The 26,786-nt window shown below is 42.8% G+C and overlaps 1 protein-coding gene across 1 annotated transcript in view; it reads left to right on the top strand.

Annotated features, from left to right (window-relative positions):
- The first annotated feature begins 7,158 nt into the window (after positions 1-7,158).
- The window catches only part of LOC116050761 (cell migration inducing hyaluronidase 1), a 252,036-nt gene continuing 232,408 nt past the window's right edge, over positions 7,159-26,786 (top strand). Inside the window, exon 1 of the mRNA XM_031300979.2 lies at positions 7,159-7,354. The gene's annotated coding sequence lies outside the window, so the exon portion shown is untranslated. The remainder of the gene's footprint in view (positions 7,355-26,786) is intronic.

Raw genomic sequence — 26,786 nt, 5'->3', positions numbered from 1 at the left:
CTACATGCCTGGAGTTCCCGCCGTAATACATCCATGGCGTACATACACAACTATTTCCGGGGGGCGTCGCCCGTGAGCCACTCATAGTACCGTAACACACTAGGGTCAAAAACACTTAACAGTACCACTATCTACATCCCCCTTCTTTAGCTGTGGCTCCTGAACATGAGAAACATTGAATCACATACTTCTGCACTAACAGCAGTTTTATAATAGAAAACACAAATATGATCTGGTTTACATAAAATGAACTCTGCGAGTGTCCCACAACTAAATGCATTAACAGAATGAAACATTATGTAGATCTCAAGGAACAAAGTGTTATTTCAAACATTTCGGATTCAACAGACTTGAGTATCTAGTTCAGTTCATGTATTTTGTATTTGGCCTAGAAACCCTGCCAGACCTAGTGAGATACATGGAAGTGGCGGCTTGAACTGGGTTTCTGGCCTGCGGTTCCACATGTTGCTGGGAAACACTGGTGGGAGGCTTTTCTGGACTTAGTTGTCTGTGACACTGTTCTGGTGGTTTGTTTGTTTAGTTGTTTCAGTCCGTTGTATTTTCTCCATGTCTGCGTCGGGTGTGTATCCTCCTGTGTTCAATTCATCAGTGTATGTGGTGCTCCTTGAAGGCTGTGGCTCCATCACTGGCAGGATGTGGCGTCGGTTACACCTGTATTCCTTCCCTTCAGAAACCACCACATATGAGTGTGGCTCATCACACTTTTGCTTCACGATTCCCACTTTGTAATGTCCCCTTTTTGTTTGGAGTCTTACCACCTGGTTTGGTGCCAGGGGGCGTAGTGGTTTGCTGGTCTTGTCATAGTAGTGTTTTTGTGTCTGCCGCTTCTTTGTTAACTGTGCTTTGATACTGGTCGGGGTTTTTGCAGCAGGTTTCAGCAATTGCTTGCAGATGGGCAGAATAGTCCGAGTGTGATGGGACAACAGCCTTTGTGCAGGTGAGCCCAGAGTGTTGTCTCGGGGCGTGTTTCGTATGCCGAGCAGATTCAGGTAGAAATCTGTCCCGTCTCTCGCTGTGGTCTCCAACAGTTTCTTTGCACTCCTTACAGCCCTCTCACTGAGGCCATTGGACTGTGGATATTCGGGACTGCTTGTCACATGCTGGAAATCCCAGGATCTGGCAAAGTCATGGAAGGCCTGGCTAGTATACTGGGTGCCATTGTCCGAGTATAACTTCTGTGGTATCCCGTGGACAGAGAAATGATGCTTTAGCTTATTGATGACTGTCGATGATGACAGGCTGCTGAGCCGGTCCATTTCAAACCACCCAGAGTATGAATCAACGAGCACCAGGTAGTGGTGATTCCTCCATTCAAATATGTCTGTGGCGGCGAGAGACCAGGGCAGGTCCGGGACTGTGTGCAGTTTTAGCGGCTCTTTTTGCTGGTGGGGCTTCAGGCTGTTGCAGACGCCGCATGCCATGATGACATCCTGAATGACCTCATTTATTGATGGCCAGAAAGCACTTTCCCTCGCCCTTCTCTTTGTGGATTCAACTCCTGGGTGTCCCATGTGTAGCACCTTCAAATACTCTGAGTGCAGGGCGGTGGGCACGACTGCCCTGTTCCCTTTCATGATGACCCTGTCTTCGATGGTGAGTTCATCACGGAAACTGAAGAATGGTCTCACCTCTGTAGGTACACTGCACGGACGTCTTGGCCAGCCCTGTTGAATGAAATGGGTAAGTTTCTGCAGCACTGTGTCTGCAGCAGTGTATTGACGGAGTTCTTCAAGGCGCCGTGGAGATATCAGTTGAACTGTCATCACCTCGAACTCTGGCCGTTCTGGCCTCTGGGGGCTGACGTTGCATCTTGGTGCACGGGAAAGGGTGTCGGCCAGGTAGAGGTGTTTTCCTTTTTTGTAGGTGAGAGTCAGGTCGAATTTTTGTAACTGTAGCATCATGCGTTGCAGGCGTGCTGGGATGGTGTGAAATGGTTTGTTGTGAATGGTGACCAAGGGCTGGTGGTCGGTCTCAATCGTGACCGGCTTGCCGTAGATGTAGTCATAGAACTTGTAGCAGGCGAAGACCACTGCTAGAAGTTCCTTCTCTATTTGCGCGTATCTCGTCTCCGTCTGGGTCAGTGTGTGAGACGCGTATGCCACCGGATTCCCCTCTTGGAGGCAGGCAGCCCCTAAACCATATTGTGAAGCATCGCAGGTGAGCGTCACTGGTTGCCTTACATCATAGTAATGGAGTACAGGTGGGCTGCTGATGCAGGTTTTGAGTTTGTCAAAAGCATTCTGTTGGTGTTCCGCCCAATTCCACACCACTTCCTTGTGTATCAGCTGACGTAGTGGGGTGGGGAGTTCACTCAGGTTTGGGATGAATTTGCCCAAGTAGTTTACCATCCCTAAAAAGCGCTGTAGAGCCGGCTTGTCCTCTGGGGGTGGTATTTCACTAATTGCTTTTATTTTTTTAGGGTCTGCTTTTAGTCCTTTATCAGTGAATGTGTGCCCAACATAGCTCACCTCGTTGAGTCCAAACTTGCATTTGCTTGGATTCAGTCACAGTTTTACCTGTCTGGCACGATCCAGTACCATTTTCAGGTTTCTTTCATGCTCATCAGGATCCTTGCCACCGATGATGATGTCATCCACGATTATAGCACATGGATATCCTGCAAAGATTTGTTCCATGGCTCTTTGGAACACTTCTGAGGCTGTACTAATCCCGAATGGCATTTTTAGGAACTTAAATCGGCCATAGGGAGTTGTGAATATTGTACGGAGAGATGAGGCATCATCCGGTCTGACTTGCCAGAAGGAGCTTTTGGCATCAAGGATGGAGAAGATGGTGGCGCTTGACATCTGAGCGGCAACCTCCTCCACTGAGCGCATAGGATGGTGGGGGCGCATGAGGGCCTTGTTTAGGTTTCTGGGGTCTATACAGATGCGCACATCACCCGTCTCTTTGTTATGAGTGGCCACCAAATTTGAAACCCATTCTGTAGGCTCATCCACAGGTTCAATTACTCCCAGAGTTTGCATTCTTTGGAGCTCTTGTTCCACTTTTTTTTGCATGGCAGCTGGGATACGACGTGGAGGGCTGACGACTGGTGTTATTTCTGGATTTACCTTCATCGAGTATGTTACAGGTAAGTCACCAACTTCATCTTTGAATAGGTCTGCATATTCCTGAAACATTTTCCGTGACAGGTGTGATCCTCTACACAGTCTAGGTGGAATACCTCACTGCTGAAAGTGACCAGCTTCATCTCTAGGCTGTCCTGTAGGCCAAGAATGGAGTGAACATTTTCTTTCACCACCTGAAACTGCAGGCTATACGGCTGTTCATTTAGCCTGCATGATAATGTCACTGTGTCAATTGGTTTGATCATAGATCCGCCAAATGCCACAAGATTTATCTTTTTAATTGGCATGTGCAGTTCCTCAGCGTGCCTGAAGAGTTTGTATGTGTGTAGGGACATAACGTTACATTTCGCCCCTGTGTCCACTTTCAGATTTAGTTGTTTGTCATTAACAGTCACAAAACAACGACCTTCCTTGTCAGTTTTCCCTTCATCATCATGCAAAGACAAGCCTTCAATGGTGAATGTGTCTTCACTGTCACTGCCAGTGTCTGTTTCAGCATATAGCTGGTTTACCTGTCTGTTTGGTCTGTTTGACTTGGCGGACCTGCACTGGCCTTTGAAGTGGTTCTGCTTCCCGCAGTTGTGGCACTGCTGGCCAAAAGCTGGACACTGGTCACGTTTTGCTGGATGGGTCCCCCCACATTCCGGCAGCTGGAAATTGATGGTGAATTTTCCTTCATAGTGCGCTTCATTTTGCTGTAGACTTTCTTATGTTTTATTTGTACAGCATCCACACTGGCGGTTGTCACAGTTTTTGGCGTGGAGAGGGTTTTGCTGTGTTTTTCTGTAAGTTCGCTGATTTGGCAAATGCGTACTGCTTTGGACAGCGTTAGGTCATTCTCTTTTAGCAGTGTGCGTCTGACACTGTCGCTACTTATTCCGCATACCAGTCTGTCTCTTATCAGTTCGTTTTCCAATGCACCGAAATTGCAGTTTTTGGCTTGATTTCTCAATGTACTCACATATGCCTCAATGGTTTCGCCAGGTTTTTGATGTCTGGTGTTGAAGTTGTGCCTCTCCATTATCATGTTTGTTTCAGGGTTACATATTTCTTTAAACTTCCTTTTAAGACACTCGGGGTCCTCTCTGGATTCCGCTGGAGTGACGATGTTGTCATCTGCTCCTAGTACCGCGGGCGAATATGTGAATGACCGCTCCCTCTCTATAGCCTCTGGTCCTGCGAGGTTAAGGAGTATATAAGCTCTGGTTCGGGCAGGTTTATCGCTGTGTGCAGCAGCAATGAAGATATCGTATTCTCGTTCAAATCTTCATTTTTATCAATAATGTAACCGAGTGACAGTTTGACTCCACTTTATTAACTGCCGAGTTGACGTCAACTAGGCGGCTCGTTGAGATTTGCCCGTTTTCAGAGGCAGTTTCAAATTGTGAGATTTGCAGAGGAAAGAGGTGTCAATGGGATTTTGAGGTTCTATGTATGTCCTAGTTACCCACTAAACTGTCATTATTCAACTATGACAAGGTAAAATCGGTTTTGCATTCTATCACCCCTTTAAAGATTTGTGTTCTCTCTGTTTTGTCATTTAGTAAACTTTATAGATTTCAACCATATTATTCCTTCTTGAGTCTTTTTTAACAAGAACTTAGATTAATGTATGAATTGAATAGTGATTGTGTGACCTATGAGGGAACAACCACTGATACCCTTGGTACCATCAAATGATAGCCTATAGCGATGTCATCAGGATACACATACACCGTGGCCCACCTTACCGGTGACCGCGTTGTGGTCCACCTGATCACAGAATTTATAGTTTACCCACCTCTTTTTACCACTACACCCCAGCACACACACACACACACACACACACACACACACACACACACACATACATATATAAATGTGTACAAGTTTGTTGTGACAATATCCAACGTTTTGTCAAGCATGAAAAGGTTTGAAAATTTGTACATGTAAGTAGCTGTGCTGGGAAGTATTCCACTGACTTATGGCCACAAAAGAAAAGGATGATTGCCCAAACAAAGTCTTACGTTTGGGAATATTGCACTTTCCTCTAGTAGCCGACAGAGAGTTTTTCTGGTTACCCATTTTTTAAAGGAGGAGCAACAGCATAATGAATTATTTAAAAGAGTAAGCAAACATACACATGCAAGCATGCAGCACAGGGGCACACACAAAATGAATGAATGATGAATCCATTCCACAAGCAAGAAAGCATTCCAGGACGGAGCAGACATCACTGCCTCCACCACCTGCATGTAAGTTTTTTTATTTTTTTAGCGATTGTCTAATGTAACAGCATAGGTTCATCTTTTGCAATGGCATGTGCAAGAAACCTACCATAAATGAACTGACCAATATTCATATCTACTTTCTTTTTAGATGAGTCAACACCACACAGGAAACCAGCCGGTCGCCCAGAGCTGGATAGGTCTATTATAACGCAAGCTCGGCCTGCCACTTCATCTTAGAACCCAGTTGAAGGTACAGTGGCTTTGATTTTTCCATTTCCAATTCAATACAATTTCATGACAAGGAACTTGAGAGTAACTTAACTTTTTTGCTGTTGTAAACAGCAGAACTCATCACACAGGAGACGGAAATGAGAGGTAAGAAGACTCACTTAAGTTGTTCACATATGCAAGTATATAATGTATTACAACTAAAACTAACACCATTAATAGTTCCATAGCCATGAGGACAACCATTACCCGCATGGCATAGCGGATGGATGCATTTAAGGAGAAGATGGATGAGCTGCTCATGCTCTTAAGGAGCTCCCAGTCACCTCCCTCTGCTCCAGTTGATGACATGTTGCTGTCGCCCTGCTCGACAGTCACCGACCTGCATAAGTTCAACATGAGTCTCGGTCAACAAAATGGTAATTAAGTGGCCATAGTCCTGCCCAAAGATTAACACTATATAATTGCATAAATTCAAATATCATTATAACTGAACTGACTTCTCTTACAAAATGAGATTGTACAAGCTCTCCACTTTGTTCTACATGTATAATTTGTATTTATATATGTTTTACAGCTTTTCCTGACAACCCTTGTAGGTTCGACCGGAGGTACTGCCAACCATCGCGTGCTACTGCGAGTGGCAACCAATGACGTTCTAAAACTGTATAGCCTGCGGGGTAGAAAGGCAAAGAAGTGCTGCTTAAACAAACGACCTCTAGGAGCGTTTTTCGGGGGAGGACAGTATAAAATATGTAGCTATTTACAGTAAGCATTTCATGCTTCACCCACTCCCATTATTCACCTTGAAAGGTATTCTAAACCCAGAGGGAGCCCAAAGTTTTAACATTAACCTACTGTGTTGTAAAGTTACCAACAATAAACCTACCACCAAGGAGAAGTATTTTCGTTGGAGCCCTCTTCGCTATAATTTTTTTTTATTAATTTCTTCAAAAATTGTTTTAATAAATTCCATCAATAATTTGACAAACTGTTGGTCCATATCCTATAGCCTAATTTACACAAGTTATGCTGTTTATGCAGTTTCTATGCAATTTTGTTTCTCTAACCTTACCTGTCTTTTTATTCTTCAGTATGTCTATGAACTGCCTCTGTGTATAAAATGTAAAAAACCTTGCCTTCTCTGTGTCGTCTGAAGCACAATACCAAACAATAGCCTACATTTTGTCCTTTAATTTGGAGGACTTATTTGGTGACTACAGTATATTCTAGCTATTGACTGGTTGCAGAAGATCATATAAGAACAACTTGACTATTTTTAGGCCAACACAATAAATATTCACTATTTCTTCAACTGAATTATTTATGGCAGTGTGAAGAAGGCTTTGAAAGCAGTCTTAAATAAAGGAATAAATAGGAATAAATGGTATATAAGACAAATCCAAATAAACAATCTTAAAACAAACGTTTTAGAGACTTATGTTATTACTTATTTTCTTTATTTTGCTATGCCCCTGCAAGGTTTTCAAGGAATCAATGAAATAGGAACACACACACACACACACACACACACACACACACACACACACACACACACACACACACACACACACACACACACACACACACACACACACACACACAGTGGGCGTGTCTTCCCTCCAGCTGGAGCAACTGGAGGCGGCGCTGCACCGTGCGTCTGGACCAGGAATGGCCGTGTCTCTGCGCTCAGACACCGGCCGACTCACTGACAGCGCTTCGCTCCATCACTGCACTGCTCCGAGCTGCGCGTCTCTCAGCCTCCACACCGGGGACTAGAAACGGATTACACGCTATAGTTCGGTAGGTCTCCATAGACTCTTTAAACATATTTTTCAGTGGCATGGCTATGTTGTGTGTGGTGAAATTGTGATGCATACAGAGTGGGTATTAGGGGTCGTAATGTGGCCACTGTGAGCCACAGGTGTGCTGGAAGACATCCGTCTCGCTGAATGCAGTTACTCCGCGGGTAGCGCGTGCTACTGGGGAGCACGAGCACACTTCATTCTGAGAGTGTGCTGTCACACCGCGGACTGAAGAGGGTCACCGTCCGCACTTCTGGTCAGAGTGTGGGTGCGGGCTGAACTGTTGAACGTACGCCGCCTGTCTTGCCACGACTTTAGGGGCAAAGGTAAGTGCACTCCCGGGCAGTGCGCGCTGATAGAACCGCTCTGTTTCCAGCACACCGTCCTTGAATCCCCCACAACATTGGGGAAGGCTTAAAAAAAAAAAAAAAGCCAGCCGTGCTCGCACCGTGTTTGCAGCTGGAACTGAAATGCAAAAAAAAAATTAAAAAATACTGTAGCCTAAAACAAAGTACAGGTTCTGGGTATTTCTGAGGAGCGCAGTCTCCACCAGGATACATTGCGGGCATCGCTAGTGTTCTGTTGATGCTGCCAGAACTGCTTTTATTTGCGGGCAGGGAGATACGCCATGTATAGGCTAAACTGGAGCACCTTTTAAAAACTAAGTAGAAAATGTTGTGATCTGAAACAAAGGAAGAGAACTATCTTCTTTTCTTTGAATGGAGCATGTTCAGATAGAAGCTTGCTCAGCTGCTGTTCGCCGCCAGTTTAAAGCAGCCGTGTGCCTGTTTCCGTTCTCCTCCGCTCTGTAAATGCTCCGCGGTAGTTCCGCGCTACTGTTCGGCTCCAGAGGAAACAAGTGCACTGTGCTCTCCAGTCTCCTTCCAACAGGTTAGTGGACATTTTCTCCTTAATATCCGCGTAGAAGATGTTTATCAACTGTGTTGTCTGTGCAGATGTTTATCAACTGTGCTGTCTGTGCAGATGTTTGTTCATCAGGGCTGTAGGCAGAATTTTTAGAAGTAACATGCAGATATAAAGAGTCCAAAGTCCCTCAGTGCAATTCATACCTTAACATTTCTTTCTGCACGTTGTTTATAGGCTATACATTTCTTACATAATTGTGTAAATGATGTGTCAAAGCCTTAGCCGTAATGCCAGGAATAGGCTATAACTGGAGAAATACTGACATATTTATGTTTTTGAACTTACACAGTGAAATTGCTTTTCAAATTTCAACTTTGAAAGATATCAATATCAGGCTTAAAAGCTCAATATGTGTAATGTGTGGAACTGTAATATGATAACTCATACACAAAAATACATTTGTATTTAGTAATAGTTCCTTCCATGCTTTAGAGCATTTTTTTACAAGTACATGCAATTTTCTTCCTAACATCAGAAAATGATTTCTGTTTACCATTTAACTGTTTACTTATAACTGTTAGTTACTTGGCAGCTCTCCTGCCTATAGTGCCTAACATTCGCTGGTAAACGGTATGACTCATTTTGTCTCCATTTGCAATGCAACTCATCCCTGGTTGAGGCAGCTGACAGGGACTGTGTGTTTGTGACTGCAGAATGTGGGGCTGAAGTGGAATCTGCTTGTGCTGAAGGAATGATCAGCGCTGCCTCCGAGCTGTCTGTGGCTGACTGCTGTCTTCATGTGTTCCCTTATCCCCATCAGCGTCCTCCAGAGAGGACGGCATGATGATGAGGAGCAGACTAGCCCTGTAACAAGCAACAGGAGAGGAGCAGGCTGGGAACGAGAGGCAGTTATGATGATGAGGAGGATGGCATTCCTGTGGTATACAATTTGTGTCTGAGTGACCTGCAGAGGGAGAGAAAGAGAGAGATAGAGACAGAGAGAGAGAGAGATCCTAGGCTGTGAAGCTAGGGTTATGCAAGCTGAGGTTTAGTGGCATTGTCTTTCATCTACAGCTGACTTGCAAATGTACACGCTGTTTTAGAATTGTTGCAACATGGCATTATGACTTTGCGTAAACATACACGCCACTTTCCTAAAGCCAAATGGCGTGTTATCTGTACGCATTTTGAGTTATCCACGTGTATCTACGCTGTATACAGCGGATGTAAACATACACACCACGACGTGACGTCGCCAGAACGTGCCGTACTATCACGAGAACAACGTCACACGCGTGTAAAAAAGGTTGGGTTTAGGGAAAGAACATTGGGAAAGGCTTTAGTAACACTAAAAAACGACAAAAACACGACGGTGACCAATGTCAGACGCTTAGGGAAACAATAAACGGTTGGGTTTAGGAAAGGAACATTGGGGAAGGCTTTATTAAAAAAAAAAAAAAAGGGTTAATAAACGCTACACGCAGGACACGATCCCAGCTCTTTTGGGTGAAAGTCCTGTGTTTTACCCATCCACCCCCCCCCAACCAACCTCTGTCCTTTCATACTACTCGCTATGACGATAATTCACATGTAATGTAGGTCGATGGAGGCCAAATGGCGTTGATAAACACGCTAAAATATGATTACACGTCTTGATAACACACAAAAACGGCATACGAATTGGCGTGTCATACATACGCCACTTTGTGAGATCAGTCTGATTGTTGTGTGAGTGTCTGTATAGGGTCTTAAAAAGTCTCAAATTTAAAAATCTAAATTTTAGGCCTTAAAAAGTCTTAAATTCGCTGAAGTATTGTGTTCTAGGTCTTAAATCATTTTAAACAGATCTTAATTTTCCTACATCCATTCAACTAATACTTCTAATGCTTTTTAAAATGTATTTATCCTGTGGTGTAGTAGTGTGGTTGGAGTTCTTTCTTTCGCTAGTCCCAGTATAATTTTGCTGTATTACGACTACAAATGAGACCAACATGCAACTTATATTTCAGCCAATCAGCTTTCGTGTTATTGGCGTGAGTCTCTTTCAAATTGTACCACAGACATGAAACGGATTTAATTCTTTAGCTATGGGGAAGTGCAAGTTTAGTGATATTTGGCTTGAGAAAAATGAATTTAGATTTAGATTTTTGTATAAATGTTTTGCTCCTGGATTACTGATTGATAGGGCTGTGACGGTATAGTTTTTTGTCTTATTTGACGTATCACAGCAATATGGCGGTTAAACTCTACTCCCTTACGAGACTAGCATATGTTAGCGCGAGAATGGCAGGGTGCCTTAGGTGCATGATGTCAGTGCCTGTGTGGTAGCGCAAGGACAGCGAGCAGTAACGGAGAGTAGTGTATGAGTGCTAGTGTTAATTTTGTCACCTATTTTTAATTTAGTCTTGTGCCAAAATGTCCTTGTTAGTTTTAGTCATATTTAGTCATTCACATATCTTTTTTTGTTAGTCAAGTTTTAGTCGACTAAAAGTCTCGTCATTTTAGTCTAGTTTTAGTCAAAAGAGAACTCAAGGTATCTTAGTCAAGTTTTAGTCGACTAAAAGTCTCAACATTTTAGTCTAGTTTTAGTCAAAAGAGAACTCAAGGTATCTTAGTCAAGTTTTAGTCGACTAAAAGTCTCGACATTTTAGTCTAGTTTTAGTCAAAAGAGAACTCAAGGTATCTTAGTCAAGTTTTAGTCGACTAAAAGTCTCGACATTTTAGTCTAGTTTTAGTCAAAAGAAAACTCAATATATCTTAGTCAAGAAGTAAACAGTAAATTCCTGTTAAACGACAAAAACAACCACTGGATGGGAAAAGGGTATTTTACAATAATTTTGAATGCAGCACAAGGCTGGCGAAGCTAGTTTCAAGTGAACGCAACATATGTGTTGTTTTCAGACAACGGCAGCTACAGACTGTCGTACGTCTTGGTGTTGGAATCCTACACAGTGAAATACAGACAAACTTTACACTGTTTAGCTGTCAGCATTTTAACCGTGTTTAATTCAGCTGCTAGCTAACGGTAGGCTAACGTTACCTGATACCAAGTGTAGTGTTAACTAGCTTCCCGTGCAGCAATGTTTCAGTTGCCTCTAACGTCCGTTTAGGAGCATCAGAGAGAAGCGCAGGCATTTAATAAGTGGCACCGAAATCCGCGTTGCTATTCGTCCGGTAGATAACGGTTGTTAAGGCACCGGTCGGTGCCGTATTAGCACTGGGTCTTGGTACCCAACCCTACTAACAGCTGAATATTCTATCTCATGATGAAAAAGTATAGACGATTGTAGACGAAAATGAAGAGAGATTTTATCTTAGGTTTTATTTTATGCAAAACATTTAGTCTCGTCTTTTTTCGTCAACAATAATGCATGTTAATTTAGTCTTAGTCAGCGTTTTTGGACATTGGCGCAGTCTCGTCATCGTCTCGTCTTAGTCATGTAAAAAACGGTCGTTGACGAACATATTTAGTTTCGTCTCGTCTGACGAAATTAACACTAATGAGTGCCTCTGTGAGGAAGAGCAAGAGGAATAGGGTTAGATAGCAACGATGATGTAAAGTGAGTTAAAAATAAACAATGAAACAACAAGCTTGAGCTTCTCAAGACACAGTGGCTTTTTCTGTTGTCAATACTGGTGGTACAGAGAATGGCATTTCGCCAGCAAAAAGTGAAAAGAAAAAAAATGCAGTGATGCCGGTGATGTCATCACCGCGGTAGTGTCATGTCACTGCCGGTATTGTGGTGATGCGGTTATCGTCGCAGCCCTACTGATTGATAGAACTGACTGGTGATCCAATTTAATCCAGGTCATAAAATAAAAGCTTTGACATAGGACTTTCCCAAACCTACCACAAATTAATGTCGAGGCCTCAGCATTTTGTGTCTCTGAATGTTTTTAATTTGGCGGGGTATTTAGTATGACTGATAATTTAAATGAGCAAAGCTGCGGTTGAGTAAATTTGAATGCACTGCTGCTAATAAGGCCTGATATTAGGCTGTTAAAGCTGCATCTTTAGTATGTCTGACAGCAATGGAGGACAGAAGAGAGTGTGGAAGTTCTCTGCTGCAGAACCTGAAGTATTGGCTGATAAACCAGGAACTGAAATTACACACTTGTCTTCCTGCTAGAAGGAAAGAAGGCTATTGGGGAGAAAATAACAGTAAAATACTTCTGCCGGCTCAAACTAGAGTATGGCATGAGAGAGGAGCCTGTAAAATGTTGTCACATTCTGCTGCTAATCCCCCTGACTGCCTGCTGCACAGGAGGGGATTCCTTCTTGTTTGTTTAGAATACGAGCTGTGTAGTTAGCATCAGCAGCGATGATGGAGACAGGGGCTTAACTGACAGATAGAACAGCATCACCTACAAAAACTTAAAGCTGCGTAATGTTAAAGGTGATGCTTCTAAGGACGAACCCACAGAGCTCACTGTTTAGATTAGATTATATTAGATTCAACTTTATTGTCATTGTGCAGAGTACAAGTACAAAGACAACGAAATGCAGTTTGCATCTAACCAAAAGTGCAAAATAGCAGAAAAGTGCAATGTGATATACAAAGTATAGACAGGTGGTGCATAGGCAGGACAAGAAATATATTGCAGTGTTATAAAAGCAGAATAAATATGGCTATGTAATATGAACAATGTATGAACAACATGTACAGATATGTGCAATGTAGTAGCAGCTTTGGTTCAGTCTCAGCTATGGACTGTAAATACAATGGACGTAGCATCGGTTACGTTTGTGGACTGCCGTTTTGAAGCCTTGAGTTTGCATTTTGGCCGTTGCCATCTTGGTGTGATGGATCTAGAAGTGACCATATTTGGACAAAAATATGGAGCTGGGGAGGATGAGCCAGTGTTTTGTATGGTTTTAATGTAAGGTGACCAGATTTCTGAGACAAAATCCCGGGACATTTTCAGCTCAGAAGCGTAAATACTCCCAAACAGGTAATGTTTTTATCTTTGTAAAACTTAAAACGGGGACACTGCCCCAGGGCCCCCCTAGGGGGATCCATGGGCATGCTCCCCTGTAAGAAAACGTTGTTTATTTTAACGTTTAAATGCATCAATCTGGTGCACTTTGAAAAGAAATTCAGAGGTTAGACTTGATTATTCTTATCTACGGATGAAAATACTTGTAATGTAGCCTGAACTATTTTGCACTTCAGAATTTTAACCATGCACACAGGTGGAATAGTTTTTTCTTAATATTTTTGCATTAATGTCACTAGGAAGCATACCAGTAGAAATATATATTCATATTTGTAATTGGGATATATATCAGTAAGTGGGATTGTCTGGAATCTGGCAATATAATAAACATTATGGTGGGATACACTGGCTAAGCAATTTACAAAAATGTATGTGCTGACATAAATAGTTTACATGAGAATACATTATAATTTTGGCCCAAAGTTGGAGACCATGTAGAAATTTTGTTGCAATTTCAAAACCGGATTACCCGGGAACCGCTTGTTGTACCGATGCATGTGTTGAGTGAAGAGTTTGTGAGATATTTCACAAAGAGTAATGGGTGTGCAGAGATGTATGCAGAATGCAAATATGATAACATTTCATGTAAGTTCAATGTTAATTTTCTCGCAAACCATTTGTCACAGCAACTGGCGCTAATATCATTGGAAAGCTTAGATTCTGGTTGAGATGGTTGTGCCAGACTCAGGCCTTTAGCTGAGTCTCTGTCAGAGGGAGAGCAGGAGTGCGGTTGTGAAGAAGTTGGTAATTTCATGGCGCAGATTGACACTTTTGCATGCACTATATCCATGTCACATTCTCATTAGGGGCTGAGCCCCCCTAAAGGTCTGATCCTAGAATCGCCCCTGCTGCTACTTCATACTTGTACTCCACTACACCTCAGAGGGAAATATTGTAATGTTTACAGCACTACATTTATCTGACAGCTTTTGCTTTGTTGCTTCACGCTGGGCTTGTTTCTGCAACAGCTCATGGAGTATCGGATAAAATTAAAACTATTGAGGAAATATTTTCCTTTGACATTGGTCCAGTATTAAACGAGATCGCTGCAGTCGGAAACGGCGAAACAAGCTACAATGTAAGTTAATAGGACAATTGTCCAGCTTGTATTTACGTTCATAAAAGTGCTCGTTTTGCCACTGACAGGCTAAAATTAATATTCTAAGTGTCCGACAACATTATGGAAAGGATTTCTAAGGAGGTCGACCTTTCTGTTAAAGAGTACGTTTTTTTTAAACATAAAAAGTTCGCGAAATTGCGTTCGCTAAACCCACCAGACTCCATGTAAATAAACAGTAATTTTAGCATCGTAAAATATGGGCACATGCACGTTTAGGGTGCGCGTTTGGTCAATGTTTTCTTTCTTTTATTCCAATTTCGGGTCTGTCAGTCACAGTGAAAACCGGGGACATTTCCGGGGACAGCTCCAGCCGGGGACAGGTCACCCTATTTTAATGGTGCTGCGCTAAGCTAAACGCTAAAAATGGAAAGTCGCAGATTTTCAACCCTTTACTGGGGGGTAAACGAGGACCTCTGGGTACTTGTGCCGTTCGTCAGCATGTACGGCATGACACAGAGCTGGTGGAAAATCGGCAGACTTTTCTCTTAAGTTACCAACTAAGCTAGCTAGCTAGCTAGCTTGGTTGGCAGAATGCTGAACAAGACATTTCTAGGTAAACTTTGGTTTATAAGAGCGTTTCAGAGCGTTTCAGTAGTGTTTATAAGAGCGTTTCACTTGTATGTGTGAGAGCGTTTCAGTAGTGTTTATAAGAGTGTTTCACTTGTATGTGTGAGAGCATTGAGACCATAAACTTATGAAAATGTTTATTGGGGTAACAAATCAAGTGAGAAATAGGCTCATTTTCAGAAGAAACTTATTTTTGGAGCCAGTGGAGTCGCTCCCAACCAGAAATTAGAAAGAATGCAGGATTAAGGCATCAGCATTGGCTTCACTTTTCAGACCCAGAAGTTGCTGCTTGGTTCAAATCAGCAGTATGCAGTTGTTTTCAGTGAAAAAGCTCTGATAAACACACTGCACACCACCTGCTCAGGAACAAACTGCAGACAGACACAGTAGAGTGGCTGGTGAACATAGCAGAGCATTTAGCATCTTAAGAGCCAGATATTTCTCTCAGGAGTTGGTGGGGACCAGACCTAAAAGAGTGAATATTGGGCTATATCACGTGGACACAAACACGACTCCAGATGAATGGTAATGTCTTCTAAATGCGAATTAGACAACTGTTTGCTAACACATTCAGTGTCATTTAAAATGGTGAAAAATGTTGGTGTTGTGTTATAAGCTTGTCACAACGCCCCCCAAGTGGCCAACAAATCACATATTGCTACTTTAAACTTCCAAAGAAAGAAAAACATACCACTGTTAACATATGCATGCTATACAATATTCCTGTTTGAGCCCACATTAAGTGGATACTTTTGTTCAGTTAGTTAGTAAGTCAAATGAAGATAGTGGCATGTGCTCTTGGATTACTTCAAAAAATCTAGTAAGCATTGCAAGTATGGAAAAGCTACTGAGGGACCTTTACATATCTTAAAATACACACACACACACACACACACACACACACACACACACTCTCTCTCACTCTCTCTCTCTCTCTCTCTCTCTCTCTCTCTCTCTCTCTCTCTCTCTCTAAACCGTTCGGCAGTTCTTGTATTATGTCTATTTAAAGCAATCCTTGGCGGAGAAATACCCTTTACTTTCCAGTGTAGGCTGGAGTTTCCACACATACAGTCAGAGGGAAGAACTGTAGAGAGCTGCCACCGTGGATGTTTGGGCCGGCAGCCAAAGGCCACAGTTTACTTGAGGAAACCATCAGCTCTCTAGCCTCAAGCCTCAATTGTAAGAGTAAAATGTGTCTCCCCTCTGGCCAGGCCTGCCAGCTGCAGGCTGCTTTCTTCTCTGCTCTGCTTTGGAGAATAAGGGCTCCATATTCGTAGATGAAGTTGCCCAGACGGAATCTAGTACCTTTTTATTTACCCATCCATCAACTCTATAATGGACTGTGAAATTGTTTAGAACAGTAGTTCTCCTGCCTGTACTTGCTACCCTGCAACAGAAGTTGCGCGACCTAACCCCCTTCCTCCACCCAGTCCATGTTCTTAATTAATGAAATAAAATGGCAATGAGTGGCTTGCATGGATAACTAGGTGTAAATTGATTCCAGGCACTGCCCTGGCAATACAACAGACAGCTGCTCATACTTTGTGTGTCTGTTGCTTTTGCGGATTGATGTGATCCAGACAGATATCCAGCCCTACCTGCATGTCCATGTGCCGCTGCAGCAGCTCGAGGCTTTACTGTAATACAGCAGCTGCGTTAACGCTGACGTTAAAATCACACGAAGCAGCCACGTCTTGTGTTTTGTTTGGATCTCAAGAGTCTAATTTAGATCAAAGCACTGAGAAGAGGGGTGTAGTGTAGCACACACCCATGGAATTCTTCCTTATCCACTTTTTCAGTTTACCACCTTTTGCAGGCTAAGAAAAGACCCATAAGATATAAACAGTGAATGTTTTTAAATCAGCACATTGCCAGAAAGGGAAAAGATGACACGCAGATTATGTTGTAGAACACAAGAAAGAAACATATTTCCTTGCCACAAACGGGCACCTGTTCACCATGTTTTATTTACAGGCAACAACTTTGGTTACTGTTTTTGTCATAACCTACTCTGGACTCAACAAGATATGTTTCTATGTCAGATATTTCATTTTGCTTTGTGATGTACAGTTGATGATTGGTTATTGGATCGAATGTGCTTTTCTCTGTGTACCAACAAATTAAATTGAAAATACAGTATCAATCAAATTTCAATATTTGTTCTGAATTCACCTTATCAAAAGGGCTATAGTTATGATACGGTAACCTGGTTTGGATTGAGTGTTTGATACTCAAAGGTTAGACCATCAGTGGAGTGCTGCTTTTTGAGGCAAAAATAGAAATTCTGTTCCGAAATATTTTTTGCTTTCTTTCTGTCTGGAGGTCATGGCTTCCCCTTCCTTTCAGTAAGAGCACTGGCTGCCATTATTATATGCTCTGAATTTAGTTTCCAGTCAGAGCATTCCTGAGATACATGGAGCCTGTTTGCAGCTGGATATCTTCTCTGTGAATTCTCCGTATTCACGCAGAGCAGACTTGGTGCAGAGCAACAGCGAACACTGCCGGAGTTGTTTTGTTGCTTGAAGCGTGTGTGAAGTTGCTGCAGGGCCTTTATGCAACAGGCAAAGAATGCCTCAGTGGTGATTAGTAGTTTTTAAGCAGAATCAGAGCAGACATGGAGCTGTCGATGGAGATAAAAGAGCATGTCTGTGCTCAGGAAACAGCAAATCTCAACATGATACCTCTGCAATGACCCCAATAATAATGACCTAACAGACACACACACACACCCACACACACACACACACACACACACACCCACACACACACACACACACACACACACACACACACACACACACACACACACACACACACACACACACACACGTTAGTTACTTGGAAGTGCTACTTGTTTATCAAGCTTTTCCTCAAATGTGCCAAGATATGTGTTTGAACAGGCATGTCTCATTATCCATGTGTGTGTGGGACTGTGTGTGTGTGGAACTGTTTGTGTGTGGGACTCTGTGTGTGTGTGTGTGTGTGTTTTGCATGATTTCAGTGATGTGATATGATTTGCAGCACACACATTACAGCAGGGAACACTGCTCAGGTTAACAAGAATAATTTGATTTGATTTGGAAAAACAAAACATAACACTGCACAGTAATTACATAGAGTGACATTAAAAAAATCACAGAGGATAAAAAACAATAAAGCTTAAAGGGATACTTCACCGATTAGCATTAAGCTTTGTATCAGTAGAAACCCGGTAGTATTTTCGAATGACCATGCTTCCCTCCCTCATGTCCCCCTGAGACGAGAGATCTCTGTATTGTGTGTCTGGAAAAAACCCTCTGATGACGCAAAAATCGTCATTTTGCGTCATCTGAGGCTTTTTTGGCCAGAGGCATCTAGACCACAGTCAGTAGCAGCTAGTTGCACATGTTTTCAACCCGCCCATAGGGGGTGGGACCTCACTCCCAGAATTCCCAAATAGTGTCAGCCATCTTGAAGCTAAGCTAACAGGCTATTGCTCTATGGAGAAAGCTGAGTAATGAATTCATACTTTAGTAGGCTAACCACGATGGCAGAAGGTAGTTTTGAAGATGATATGGTAGAAGGGGATTTTGAAGATCTAGTGCGTGAATGCGATGCTCGTGGCTGCCTGTACGAGCTGCAATACAGTGAGGAACAGTTGCGGATGATGGAGGAACAAGAGGCGGCCGGAGCAGCTGCTGCAGTAGAATATAAAATGTTTGTCTGGCAAAGACTTTTTCAGCACCAACCTTGCAATTATGTGCATTCAAACTACCGCACATGTGTACCACCGGGATACAGTGGTACAGATCGGAGAATATGCAGGAAACTTTATTACAGACGGAATACGCGACACACTACGCGAGCTTCGCCTGCTATGCATACCAGCACCTTAGCCTGCAGTGTCTCTTGATGCCGCTAGCCAGGGAAGGGGACATCGAAAGCGGTGTGCAAGAAAGCAGAAACACGGAACGAGGGCAGGAGTTCGAGCTAGGTGGAAAGCTAACGCTAGCCGGCCACCTGTCCCATCAATCCTGCTTGCAAATGTCCACTCATTAGACAACAAACTGGACTATATCCAACTTCAACGAAACTCCTAACGCGAGTTCAGAGACTGCTGTGTTTTTGTTTTTGTGGAAACATGGCTGAACAACAGTGTACCGGACTCTGCTATCCAGCTACCAGGCCTGCTAGCCTTCCGAGCAGATAGAGATGCTGCTCTGTCGGGTAAGACTCGTGGAGGTGGGCTGTGCATATATGTTAACACGGACTGGTGCAGAAATGCGATATATCATCATTATCGTCATTTGCTCTTACCAGTGTGTACTTCGTCCACAGAAATCCCACCAATCGGTCCTAAAACGTCCCAGTTAGAGTAAATGCTGTAAACATATTCTTTGTAAATCTTTACAATCATTCCCCGAAAGAACCAAGCAGGCCTGCCTTGTTTCACAATCTAAATGTTTTTTTAAACTTGCGTTTTCAGCTTGTACCTTGCTAGCTTGAAGTTTGTTGTTGTTTCCCCAAGAGAACGGAGTTAGACAACTGCAACACACATAGCTGATTATCCTGGAAATGAACTGTTGTCGATCAAGACTAGGTTTCACATACCCAAAAAGTAATTTGTCATCTCTAATATGCCATCACATTGATCACATCTCAATATGCAAATAAGTTAGATACCACTATGCTTGGTTTGGACCCATAATATGCTGCAGCTAGTTGGCTTACTACAGCTAAAGGCACTGACACACCAACCTGATTATCGGCCGTCGGACAGTCTGGCGAGGTCAGTGACTTGAGTCTGTTCGGTGTGTTCCATGCCGTCATCAGTCGAAGGAGCCGTTGGTCTTCATTTGGGCTGATTTGACTTGTTGAATTGGAAGGCGGGCAGTCGGACTCAATGACCAATGTGATTGGTGGAGTGCTAACCCAAAAATGACGAGCGGGATGAGCGTGACTAACGCCTCTCAAAATCTGACGAAAATCTTTTAAACTGACCTTTGTCGATCTGAAATGAAGACAGATTCAGCAACTGCATGGCCTATTTTTCGCTTAAAATGTTTTCAGAAACACGTTTCGGTGAACTATTTTCGTAAAATATGAGATCATATTCTGAACGAGCCGCCATTATGGTCTGGCTTTGAAATTCGGGAGAAGCCACACCCACGTGATGTGTTCGTCCAATCAGCTGCCGGTTTTCATTTTTTGGGCGACAATACAGATTAGCGCCACCTGCTGTTATGGAGACATATTACGTCTCGCGCAGAACGTAAGTCAGCGTCGCTTCGATGTGTTCCGAGGAACTTTTTTGACCAAATCGGGAGGCCTTTTCTGCCAAAGGTCAGCCATTGGGTTGGTGTGTCAGAGCCTTAACTAAAAATGTTCCATGTTCCTCTCTACCTACAGGCCTTAAACACAGTCTGTGAGTGTCTTCTCCTTCACCCACCTAGATGGGGAGAGATCTTTTCAAACTGTAGTATAAAAGGTCCAGCAGTGTGTATATGAATATACAGTAGACAGGCCATGTGAAGAGCACACTGTTTGCTGTAATGTTAGTTTCCCCTTTGAACTGGGAATTGTGTTGTGCTTCACTCAGGCAATCTGTAGAGTAGGATTATTGTCGAGGCATCGCTTTGAAGTGTCACCCTGAAACACACGTCGACAGATACAAACATTTTACTAAGCGTTTATTGCTGAAATGTTTGTGCAGCTAAAGACGGCAGACTTTTAGTGGGGCATTACCATTTGTCGATAGCAGAGAAGATGATGGCTCTGACATTTGACAATGATCCATTTAGGTAGAAGAGCATACAATTTCTTCTCACGTCTCTGTCGTAGATTCCAATTACCTTATATTTGTCTGATGCAGACATTTGCCCATTCAAAAGCCAATAGACAGCCATAGGATAATGGCCAACTCAGTGTCGAGCTGCTGCCACCTCTCCTCTCTTAAAGAGTTTTGTCAATAAACTAAGACAGTCAAATGGAGGCCTCAGGTCCCCTGGCTCATAATTCATTCTGATGTCAAATCAATGGCTTTAATGATGTGTATGCAGACTGACATGCAGGGATTTATGTGCATCTGTGTATTATTTATTTATGTAATATAGAAGCTGGTTATAATCCTGTTGTGTGTGTGTGAGAACAGTGTAGCTATGTTTTAGCAAACAAGTCAGCTACTTAGATGTTGGAGTTGCTACTCCAGGTGCTCATAGCCCAGGACTCAAAAAGGGTGAGAGACACAAAGTGACAAAGTGATTATGTCAATAGCTTCCATTATCCAGTCCTTGTATGTGGTAGAAATTATGTGCATGCGCACATCTGCCAACACCTAAATCTGGAGTTTTTACTATGCTGTACAGTTGCAGAAAAAGAGAACTTACAATCCAAGCTGTCTAAAGGGCCTACTTAAAAACTCTGTAAAGCCTCTGTAATTACAGATTAACAGTAGATGAAGTCATCAATCATGTTGTAGGGCTAAGACTGCAGGGACCTGTCAGAGGCTACTTCTTTAGCTACATTACACACACACATATATATATATATACACACACACACACACACACACACACACACACACACACACACACACACACTGACTGGTGAGCACCAGAGAAAGGAATATATGTCAATGCAGTGAGGAAAAACAGCTGAGATATTATAGTAATTCCTCCCATATGTCTTGAGTTGAAAAAGTCACTGGCAGCTATCAAACCGTATGCTGTGTGAGTGGGATCGATGTGTTGGTATTAGACTTGATGGTTGGCAGCTGGAAGTAATTACATGCATACAAACTGTATGTGAGTTCCCTGATTGAATCAGAAACATTCTTGCCATAGTTTACTATTATGCCAAATACAATTGACTCTGGCTAAATGGCTCCATTAATAACAGCATTTATTTTCATTTTTTTTCAGTTAGAGCTATCACCTAGAGCTATATTTACCTTTAGGTAAACCAATGCTGGGTAGAACACTGTTGACTTGTAAATAGACTAGGTGAGGCATTATATGTTTAAATACCTGAAGTAAATTGACCAACAGTTCATCAGGCCTGTCATACAGTGGTTGCCACTGGACAGTAAAGCAGATAGACAGCAGTTATGGAGCCAAATGATAAAGCCTGATTTATGGTTATGTGTTGAATCTACGCCGTAGGTACACGCATAGGTACGTGTAGATACAGACCCTATGCAGTACCCTGCGCCATAGCCTGATGTGCACCTCCCCCAGAACAGTACACGTCGTGGCAACGTAGACTGCAACAACTGGGATTGGTCCATTTGGCCGTGGCTTGTTAGCGTTGCACATTCCCCACCGTGAATTCCCCCTACTCATTTGCGGGTTCTCCTCCGTGAACAACTTGGAATCAAAAAGAGGGGTTAATTTTTCCTGCTGCATCTTTCCGACCGTGGTCAGAAAGCACAGGGGAGAAACTTTGTTTCTCCGTCTCCACTCCAAGAGTCTGTACTCTCGCCGAAGCTAATCCCTGTCACTCTCTCATTCGCTCTACCACACACTCCCCACACACTCCCCACACACACACACACACACACACACACACACACACACACACACACTATTCGGTGTTGGCCACTTAAGTAGGCTACGGCGTAGGCTCTGCCTTACCACTGTCTTTATCTTCTATTTTTCTAATTGCCAACAAATATTATGTAAAGACTAGTCTATATCCACGACGTTACACTTCTTTGGATTGCTCCTTTGCCGATGAAAATTCCACCAGATTTCACTCATTTAGGCTGGATATCCGTTGCCTTGGGCTTCCTTTGTGTTGGCATTTTAAACGCCGGTGGATTTATGAGGACTATGGTTAACTGCTCCTCCTGAAAATGCCAATAAACCAGGGCACGTTTTTCTTCCATCCTGGAATGCTGTGTGGTCTAGCCAGACCCTCCTCTGCAGCGCTGTGGAGGAAGGTCTGGCAATGCCAGACTATGTAAAGACCAAAACCAACATGTGTTTACAGTAAGTCAGTGGGAATATAAAGTCGACCAGAACTAAAAGGTAACAATGTATACTTTTTTTTCCATTGTCTGCACCAAACTACAGATGTGAAAGCGACCTAAGACATCATTGGGATATCTCTGGATTTCATATGTATTCCATTAGTTTCCAGTCAACATTCAGGCATAATGATCAATACAGAAGGTAATGTTAAATGCTGTGTATTCGGCTTAAATATTTCCTACTAGAAAGCAGTTATATCATACAGGTGTCAGGGTGAGCCTGCTGAGCACTTGCAAGCCTTTACTGTTGGCCACTGTTGGTCTGTCAGGCAACACCACAGGTTAGAGATCACAATGAAACTCTGTGTCCCCGGTGTATGGCTTTCTGTGCTTCCTCAACTCACTTAGAAGAGGAGGCGGATTTACTGTTCTACTAATGGACAATCATTTTTAAAACCTGGAGGAAGAAAGAACACATCCAGTTAAAGCAAGCTTTTGCCCTGCATAAAGAAAAGGAGCTTTAGCTGAGTGTTTGCTGCAGGCCCCCAGACTCTTAAGCACTTACTTATGGCCAAACGATTAGTGCAATTGAATACTTGTCATTGTCATTGACTCATTCATTCTCTCTGTGCTCCATATTAACATATTGTTGTTCATACAATGACTGAAAAAAGGAGAGATATGAGTGGAGTGGGAGGCCAGGCCTGATTATAAACAACATTATGTGTAATATCTTACAGTAAAAGGCAACTGTGATTGGATGAGGAGCTCCAACAGGGTTTCCGTGCCTTCTTCCTCGCTGTCAGCTTAAAAAGATAGCCTTTTGTTGCAGTTTCAATAAAACTACCTAACACAAGGAGGTATGGTGAGGCTTTGTTCTCAGATAAATGTACTAACTGCATAATGAATGTGACTTTATGTTAGGTGCATTGATCAAAACATCAGACCACGGGTGAATACAGAAACCAGACTGTTTGGATGTCTCTCAATATTTTTTATACTTAGATGACATTATGTGCACAGGACAGTTTGCTTATGTGGCCTGATAGAGATTTTCTGCTGATTTTCACACTTTTTTTCATTCTAATAGTGAACATTTTAAAGCCAAAATAAAACAGATTCAGTGTGTTCTTCAAAGTCTGGTCAGGGTGGGTAAAGACCCTCTGAAACAACATTTAAAAAGCATTATAGGACACTAAAACTCCCCACCGAATCCCTGATTAATGAGCAACTACATCAATGAAATTACATAAATTAATGTCAGCTGCAGTCAGGGGTTCCTTTACTACACCCAAAAAAGATCCATCTGTAACAACAGTAGCCTATGAAAAAAGGGTAAATTCGGTTTTTGGCAACCCTATTTTCCCATGTTTTTGTGTCTAAATGACTGATGGAAACAACAATCTTTGAAATTGGTCCAGTATTAAAAACTATTGTGCATAGTTTCTGTCGCCCCCATGAGGAATTCTAAGTAATGACAACAAAACTGTCTGCATGTCCATACGTCCACACCCCCACAAACTCCTCCTCCACGCAGTTGCTTGTAGCCAAGGAGGACACGGAGGATTAAAAAAACATGGACTCATTCTCATTCAGAATAGGTAATTATCTTCACTTGAGTTTCTGCGCGAAAGTTGCCGGACATCACAATCTTCTGAACATAACCATACTGAGAAATACAGAGAGAGTTGTGTGGAGCTGATAGTCTTACGGTAATTAGCTTTGTAGCAACTCATTTGGCAATGGCTTGAATGTAATGGACGTTCATTGAAATAATTAACAGATGTGTACCCACTCTGTCGCTCTCTGGGACATGTTTTCATGCTAATCAAATGTGTTTGTAGCTTGAAAGACACTAGCGCGGACCGCTGATTAGCTTACAACGCTAGTATTCGGGGCACAGGGAAAGTAAAAACAAATCGCTATTTATACCACTAAAAAGGCTCAAAATATCACCACACTTCAATGGTAGCATAATGAGGGTCCCTAAATGTTAACCAAAGCATTGAGAACTTTGTAAGTGTACAGACAGTTTATTAAAAAGATACAGACACTCGCGTTCATGTTTACATGCCGCTGCCGTCTTGAAAACCAGTCATGACTTACAGCTGGCGATGCAAACTAAAATCAAAAGCAATTGTCTTGGCATAACTTGTCTAGTGTACTTACTCAGTGGATAACTGTCCATCTGGTCCCTCTGGTCTGGGTCGCCGTCTCCAATTTTTTTTCGAGACATGGAAAAAAGTTTCAAGTACAGCCCTGTTTATCAGAGAGGGGAAATCTTCAGACTGTACAAAACACTGCGCCTCTTGGGTGTCGCGACGCAACAGGTCCCACTCCATGCAACACAGACACTCCTGTTCGGTGGCCATAGCTTCACAATGTCCGCAGGTACACCACCAGTTTCCCGAAATACGAGGCCGTGTTGCGGCATTGACTACCGGTAGCTCTCTCTCTCTCGTAGCCCTTTCACTGAGTTCCTGCAGCTCTTCGTTCAATAAATTGTCTGTACACTTACAATGTTCTCAATGCTTCGGTTAACATTTAGGGACCCTCATTATGCTACTGTTGAAGTTTGGTGATATTTTGAGCCTTTTTAGTGGTATAAATAGCGATATATAAATAATATTAATAATTAATTTTTACTTTCCCTGTGCCCCGAATACTAGCGTTGTAAGCTAATCAGCGGTCCGCGCTAGCGTCTTTCAAGCTACAAACACATTCGATTAGCATGAAAACATGTCCCAGAGAGCGACAGAGTAGGTGCACATCTGTTAATAACCCCTAGGTTCGTTTTGCGCCGGAATTGTCCTTTAAGTGACCTCTTCTCCAGATATAGGATACAATATAAAAAATCAGACCAGTCTCCTAGAATTTGTATCTATATATGACAAATGTATTTTCCCAAATACATTTTGTAAGGAAAAGTAACTGCTGCCTGGAATACAGAATTGGCTCCTCCCACTTTGCAACAAAGAAAAAAACACTATGAAAAATGGCATTAGAAGTCACCAACTATGTCAACATGGCGTGTCTTGAGGACACAGGAAATGTTGTCTGGGCCAGCAGCTTTACGAGCCTTAACCCTTTTAAAGATTTTACTCATATCAGCCTGTCATCTGTAGATCGACTTCATCAGGTGGACACTGTGCCACTGGGTCCAAGTTGTGAGCTTCAAAGCGGGCATAAAGCTCGTCCGGGAGGGAGGCAGAGTTGTTGGGCTTAGATTTGCCAATCACCTGCAGCCCGCTCCACACGCGCCACAAGTCACAGCCACTGCAGTCATTCTCCAGTTTGTCTCTTATGCCTTTTAGCGGCTTTGATGTAAGTCATATCTGGATTTGTTCTAGCATTCCTCAGCTCCTGATTTTAAAAGCAGCGGTGCGCTTCCTCAACCTCAGGTGGATGTTGCTGTTAATCCAGGGCTTTTTGTTTGGGATAGGAGCGAGTAGTCTGTACTGGGATAAAGTTCTCCAAACAGAATCTAATGTAGTCAGGTACATAATAAGCATATTCACCCAAACTCGAGGCTGAATCCTTAAAGACCCGCCTGTAGATTCATAACATCCCTGAAGTTTGGATACATTTTTACTAGTCCAGCGCTGTCCTCAGTGGGCTGCGCACACTTCACTTCACGTGGAATAAACCTGTAAGCTCCCTTCATCATGGACTAACAGTGGTCGGGTGTCTTATTGCCTCTGGTTGGATATTTGACATGTTGGTAGTATTTTGGCAGTACAGTTTTCAAGTTAACAATTAAAATGTCCTCAGGGTGCAAGTTCTCCTGCCTGCTAATGGCTCCATATAGTTCATTCAGTGCCGCTGCAACACACAGCTGTTAGCAACACGCAGGGGATCTCCCATGGGAGATAGAAATGTCTACACTTTATTTTTAATAATAAAGTTGTTCCAACACTAGCAAGATAATTT

The sequence above is a fragment of the Sander lucioperca genome, chromosome 3 (genome assembly GCF_008315115.2).
Source record: "Sander lucioperca isolate FBNREF2018 chromosome 3, SLUC_FBN_1.2, whole genome shotgun sequence".
Lineage (NCBI taxonomy): Eukaryota > Metazoa > Chordata > Actinopteri > Perciformes > Percidae > Sander > Sander lucioperca.
This window is presented reverse-complemented; position numbering and strand designations above follow the sequence as displayed.